This window comes from Elgaria multicarinata, chromosome 1 (genome assembly GCF_023053635.1).
Source record: "Elgaria multicarinata webbii isolate HBS135686 ecotype San Diego chromosome 1, rElgMul1.1.pri, whole genome shotgun sequence".
Classification (NCBI taxonomy): domain Eukaryota; kingdom Metazoa; phylum Chordata; class Lepidosauria; order Squamata; family Anguidae; genus Elgaria; species Elgaria multicarinata.
In genome coordinates this window covers 58488569-58495030 of record NC_086171.1, presented here as the reverse complement: position 1 = coordinate 58495030, position 6462 = coordinate 58488569, and the positions used below count along the sequence as shown (strand labels likewise).

The 6462-nt window shown below is 49.8% G+C and overlaps 1 protein-coding gene across 1 annotated transcript in view; it reads left to right on the top strand.

Annotated features, from left to right (window-relative positions):
• The first annotated feature begins 6043 nt into the window (after positions 1-6043).
• Positions 6044-6462, top strand: part of SNX10 (sorting nexin 10) — a 43683-nt gene continuing 43264 nt past the window's right edge. The window contains exon 1 of the mRNA XM_063128918.1: positions 6044-6187. The gene's annotated coding sequence lies outside the window, so the exon portion shown is untranslated. The remainder of the gene's footprint in view (positions 6188-6462) is intronic.

Genomic DNA, 6462 nt, shown 5'->3' with positions numbered 1-6462 from the left:
CTTTATTTATTTATTTATTACATTTTTATACCGCCCAATAGCCGAAGCTCTCTGGGCGGTTCACAAAAATTAAAACCACAATAAAACAACCAACAGGTTAAAAGCACAATTACAAAATACAGTATAAAAGCAAAACCAGGATAAAACCACACAGCAAAATTGATATAAGATTCAAATACAGAGTCAAAACAGTAAGATTTAAATTTAGGTTAAAATTAAGTGTTAAAATATTGAGAGAATAAAAAGGTCTTCAGCTGGGACGAAAGCAGTACAGTGTAGGCACCAGGCGGACCTCTCTGGGGAGCTCATTCCACAACCGGGGTGCCACAGCAGAGAAAGCCCTCCTTCTAGTAGCCACCTGCCTCACTTCCTTTGGCAGGGGCTCACAGAGAAGGGCTCCTGTAGATGATCTTAAGGTCCGGGCAGGTACATATGGGAGGAGGCGTTCCTTCAAATAACTTGGCCCCAAACCGTTTAGGGCTTTAAATGTCAATACCAGCACTTTGAATCGGGCCCGGACCTGGACTGGCAGCCAATGAAGCTGGAAAAGGACTGGCGTAATGTGATCTCGCCGGCCAGTCCCTGTTAGTAAATGGGCTGCCCTATTTTGTACCAGCTGAAGCTTCCGGACCGTTTTCAAAGGCAGCCCCACGTATAACGCATTGCAGTAATCCAAGCGAGAGGTTATCAGAGCATGGATAACTGTAGCTAGGCTATCTCTGTCCAGATATGGGTGTAGTTGGTATATCAACCTAAGCTGATAAAAGGTGCTCTTTGCCACTGAGTTCACCTGTGCCTCAAGTGACAGTTCTGGATCGAAGAGCACCCCCAAACTACGGACCCGATCCTTTAGGGAGAGTGCAACCCCGTCCAGGACAGGGCAAACATCACCTCGCCGGACAGATGAACCACCCGCTAACAGTACCTCCATCTTGTCTGGATTGAGTCTCAGTTTGTTAGCCCTCATCCAGTCCATTACCGTGCCCAGGCACTGGTTCAGAACAGTCACTGCCTCACCTGGGTTTTACTCTGTGCAGCACCATGTACATTGATGGTGCTATATAAATAAATAATAATAATAATGAAAAGGAAAGGTAGAGCTGGGTATCATCCGCATATTGATGACACCTCAGTCCACATCTCCAGATAACCTCCCCCAGTGGCTTCATGTATATGTTAAACAGCATAGGGGATAAGATAGAGCCCTGTGGAACCCCATGGCTTAGAAGCCACGGCACAGAGCAATAATCCCCCAGCAACACCTTCTGGAATCGGCCATCCAAGTAGGAGCGGAACCACTGCAACGCAGTACTTCCAACTCCCAGCTCAGACAACCTATCCAGAAGGATACCATGGTCGATGGTATCGAAGGCCGCTGAGAGGTCCAGGAGAACCAACAGGGTCGCACTCCCCCTGTCTCTCTCCCGACAGAGGTCATCCCACAGGGCGACCAAGGCAGTTTCCATTCCAAAACCAGGCCTGAAACCCGATTGAAATGGATCTAGATAATCCGTTTCATTCAAGAGTGCCTGGAGTTGCCCAGGAAAGGAATATTAGCCACCAGCCTGTAGTTGTTAACATCTTCCGGGTCCAGATTAGGCTTCTTCAGGAGTGGTCTAATTACCGCCTCTTTTAAAGAGGCCAGCACCACTCCCTCTCTCAAGGAGGCATTTACAACCTCCTGGACCCAGCCGGCGATCCCCTCCTTACTTGATGTAATGAGCCACGAAGGGCAAGGGTCAAGCACACAGGTGGTCGACCGGACTTGGCCAAGCACCTTGTCCACATCCTCGGGCTTCAATAACTGAAACTCATCCAATAAAACTGAGCCGGACAGCGCTCTGAACGCCTCTACTAGTGGAGCTGCATTAAGTGTGATGTCCAATTCATGACGAATCTGAGCGACTTTATCTTCAAAGTGCCGTGCAAACTCGTCGCAGCGTGCTACCGAGGGTTCAACTATCTCACGCCCTGGCCCAGAGTGTAACAGGCCGCGAACCACCCGGAAAAGCTCCGCCGGACGACACTGAGAAGAAGCAATGCTGGTGGAAAAGAACTGTCTCTTTGCCACCCTCACCGCCACAGAGTAGGCTCGATAGTGAGCTCTAACCCGTGTTCGATCAGACCCAGCACGAGTTTTCCTCCACCTGCGTTATAGCCGTCTCCCCTCTTGCTTCATTGCCCTCAGCTCAGGTGTATACCAAGGAGCTGACCGGGCTCTGCTCAGAGGGAGAGGACGCTTGGGCACGATCGTGTCAACCGCCTGAGTCATCTCTGCATTCCACAGAGCGACCTGGGCTTCGACAGGAGCACTGGCCATATCAGCAGGAATCCATCGGAGTCCATTAGCCTCCGGGGGCGGACCATTTTAATAGGCCCCCCACCCTTGCAGAGGGGAAAGGCCGCCGAGAGTCTAAACCTCAATAGGAAGTGATCCGACCATGACAAGGGGGTAGATGTTAGTTCCCCCACTTTCAGATCACCATCCTCCTGTCCAGTCGAGAAAACCAGATCAATCGTGTGTCCTTTTACATGCGTTGGGCCCGTGACATGTTGAGACAGCCCCATGGTTGTCATGGCAGCCATGAAGTCCTTAGCCGCTCCGGATACAGTGGCCTTGGCATGGAAGTTGAGATCCCCCAGAACCACCATCCTAGGGGTCCTCAACACCAGGTCCGAGACAACCTCCGTCAGCTCAGGCAGGGAGACTGTTGGGCAGCGGGGTGGACGGTACACCAGCAGAATCCCTAATCTGTCTCGAGTACCCAACACACAGTACAGACACTCAAGATCAGCACTCGACTGAACAGGAAGCCTAGAGAGGGAGATTGTATTCCTATAGACCATGGCAACCCCCCCTCCCCGGCCCTTGAGTCTGTGCTGGTGCTGCACCGAGTACCCAGGAGGGCAGAGCTGGGTGAGAGCAACCCCTCCCAGTTCACCCACCCAGGTCTCAGTGATGTATACCAGGTCAGCCCCCTCATTCACAATCAGATCATGGATGAGAGAGATTTTGTTTTGGACTGACCTGGCATTCAGCAGCAGCAGCACCAGACCCAAAATGGGCGGTAACCATCAGTCAACACAGCAATTATTAAACTACAGATTGAAATGAAAATGTTTTAAGGTGCAATACTATACATGTTTAGTCAGAAAAAACCTCCTACAATCCCCTGCATGCCCCAGTCAACCTGCCTGGCTGGAGGAATGCTTGTAGAATTTTGTAGGATATTTTTCTGTCTAAACATGCATAGGATTATGCCCTTAAAATGTTTTCTTCAAAACAAGTAGTGCAGGGTTCACACAATGCACTAACACTCCCACCCCTAGTGCAGGTTGTTGTTGAACCATGGGTTTTCGTGTTGTCTGAATGCAGCACTTTTTCCACAGGGTGGGTTACCGTGTTGTCTGAACGCAGTGCTTTTTTTGCAGGGTTGCTTGTTAACCAGGCAGTGTGGCTTGTTTATCACCTTGAACAACCCAACAACAAGCCATGGGTTCTCAAGGTGGCTTGTTTGAGGAAAACAACAACAACAACAACACCCCACACTGCATGGTTAAAAAAACACCCTGCAGGAAACGTGCTGCGTTCAGACATAACGCACCCTGCGATCAGACACATGTTAACCTACCCTGCATTCAGACAGCATGGTAACCCATGGTGAGTTACCACATTTTGTGAACCCAGAAAGGGTTTCTGGGGATGGGAATTCCACAAGTGTAGGGCCACCATCAAAAAGGCCTTATTTATTTATTACATTTATATCCTGCCTTTTTTTCCTCTAAGGAACACAAGGCAGTGTACATAATCCTCCTCCTCTCCTTTTTATCCTCACAACAGCAACCCTGTAAGGTAGGTTGGGCTGAGAGTCTGTGACTGGCCCAAAGTCAGCCAGTGAGCTTCCACAGCCGAGTGAGGACTAGAACCGAGATCTCCTAACTCCCAGTCCAACACTCTAAACCACTACATTGGCTCTCTCGCACCAACCTGGCATCTTTTATCTACCGCCCAAAGAGCAGGGCCTCAGAAGCTGACCTTATAGCTAGGGCATGCTCTTAGAAGAGACTTTGGTCCTGAACCAACCATGGTGTAGTGGATCCAGGGATGCAGCACTTCTTTATTAGCAGGGACACTGACTGACATCATCTTCCAGCCTCCTTAGCTGCAATTCTCGCAATGCCTGAAAGGAAATGAATTTTTCTATCAACAATATATTGTTCCCTCTTGGAATGCAGAGCATTTTGGGATGGCTTGGTCTGGAATGGATAATGAAGACCTGTTAGCTTTACAATAGGCTTGTTTCTGGTGGAGATAGAACTGGTTTGTTGACACGGATCAACAGCGCTGCCTGAATTGTTGGACTCTCCTTGGGGATGTGGCTATGGGGACAATCATGATGATTGCTTGCACTTCAACATTTACTACTCCACTGTCCAGCATGGTTTTTCTGAACTGCTTAGACTGCAATCCTATACCCACTTACCTGGAAGTAAGACCCATAGACATGTATAGGATTACACTCTCAGTAAACCTTGTTGCATCTGGTGAAGTGGGTTGTAATTCACACAAAAAACAAGCTGTAATACAATATGATGGTCTTTAACATGCAACTATCTTAGTCTCCTCTAACCTGAGGCTCTTTGGGTGTGTTGAACCACAACTCCCATCACACCCAGCCAGCCAATGGTTAAATTCCAGCCACTGTTTTAGCAATGTTTCTGCTTTTATTGTATTTTGTTTAATTTTGTATTTGAATTTGATGTACATTGATGCAGTTTATAAATTCTATAAAAATAGCATTGGGGATTATGGCAGTTGTAGTCCAACACATCTGGAGAGCACCCAGTTAGGGAAGGCTGTGTTAGATGCCTAATTGTTCTTAATATACCTGTAAGCCTTTGAACGGTCACAAGCTTGCTTGCTTGTTTGCTCCACGCAATTCCAAGGAAGCTGTTTCAGTGCTAAACCAGTGCCTGTCAGCAGTTATGGACTGGACGAGGGCAAACAAATTGAAGCTTAATCCAGGCAAGACAGAGGTGCTCCTGGTCAGTTGAAAGGCAAATCAGGGAATAGGGATTCAGCTTGTGCTGGATGGGGTTACACTTCCCCTGAAGACACAGGTCCTCAGCTTGGGCGTACTTCTGGATTCAGCCCTGAACCTGGATGCCCAGGTTTCAGTGGTGGTGGGGAGTGCATTTGCACAGTTAAAGCTAGTGCGCCAGTTCCGCCTATTCCTGGAGATGCAGCCAGTGTGTTGACCGGAGCTGGTTACAGGGAGCATACAACTCCCCTGTTAAAACAGCTCCACAGGCTTCCAGTCCGTTTCCAGGCAAAATTCAAAGTGCTGGTTCTGACCTATAAAGCCCAATATGGCTTGGTTTTCTAAAAATACCCTATTCTCCCTTATGAGCCTGCCCATGCTTTGAGGTCTTCGGGGGAAGCCCTTCTCTCAGTCCTACCATCACAGGCATGCAAGGTAGGAATGCGGGAAAGGGCCATCTCGGTGCTGCTCCAGGGCTCTGGAACTCCCTTACCAGGGAATCTACAGTAGACTTAGCTAGACTTAAGGTTTATCACTGGATCGTCCAGGCGTCGAACCTGTTCATCTAGGTGACACACAGGGGATCCAGTGCTCAGGCAGGGGCGAACCCTGGATGATCCCAGGATAAACCTTAGGTCTAGCTGTGGCCTGGGTTTCTTCTTGACGTGGTTTCAGAGGTGGGACTGTGAATCTATTCTGAGTTTCATTCAGAACCAGCTATTCTGGGTGATTCTGAATGAAACCCAGAATGGATCCACAGCCCCACTGAAATTCGAGCCTCTTTATCTTCACGCGGGCAACAAGCGGCCATACAAGGCTGACTCCCGGCCCCCACTCCCTCCTGGGCCTGCCGATAAGCGGCGGCTGTTACACCCGCCCTGAGCGCATTCCCGGCTTTTTACCAAGGCCTCTCCGTCTTGGCGCAAACGACGGAGGCGCTTCAGCTCCGCCTCTCGCCGGCGATCACGTGAAGGCGGCGGCTTAGCCCAAGCCTGGGGTAGGTCGGCTACTGGCGCGTTTATTGGTTGTGCGGCTCCGAGTTGGGAACCCGCCGTGATCTCGGGCTGCTGTTTCGTTCCCCTGGCGGTCGGGAAGGACCGTTCCAAAAAGTCGGGGAGGAAAAGCGAAGAGCAGCAGCAAGCTGGGTAAGTCCCGTAAGCGTCCCTGAAGAATCCGCTGCGGTGGGGTGGGGGGTACGAAGGAAAGGAAGAAAGCACGGGTGCGCGGTTTCGGTTTCTATGGGGATGCGTAGCTCACGGCACCACAGCTTTCCCCAACCGGGGGCCTTCCAGATGCCTCGGACAACATCTCTCACCATCCCTGTCCATGATGGCTGGGGATGATGGGACTTGTAATTATTGTTTTTTTAAAAAATCTCCTCGAGGGCACTGGGTTGGAAAAGGTTGTTGTGCTGGATCTC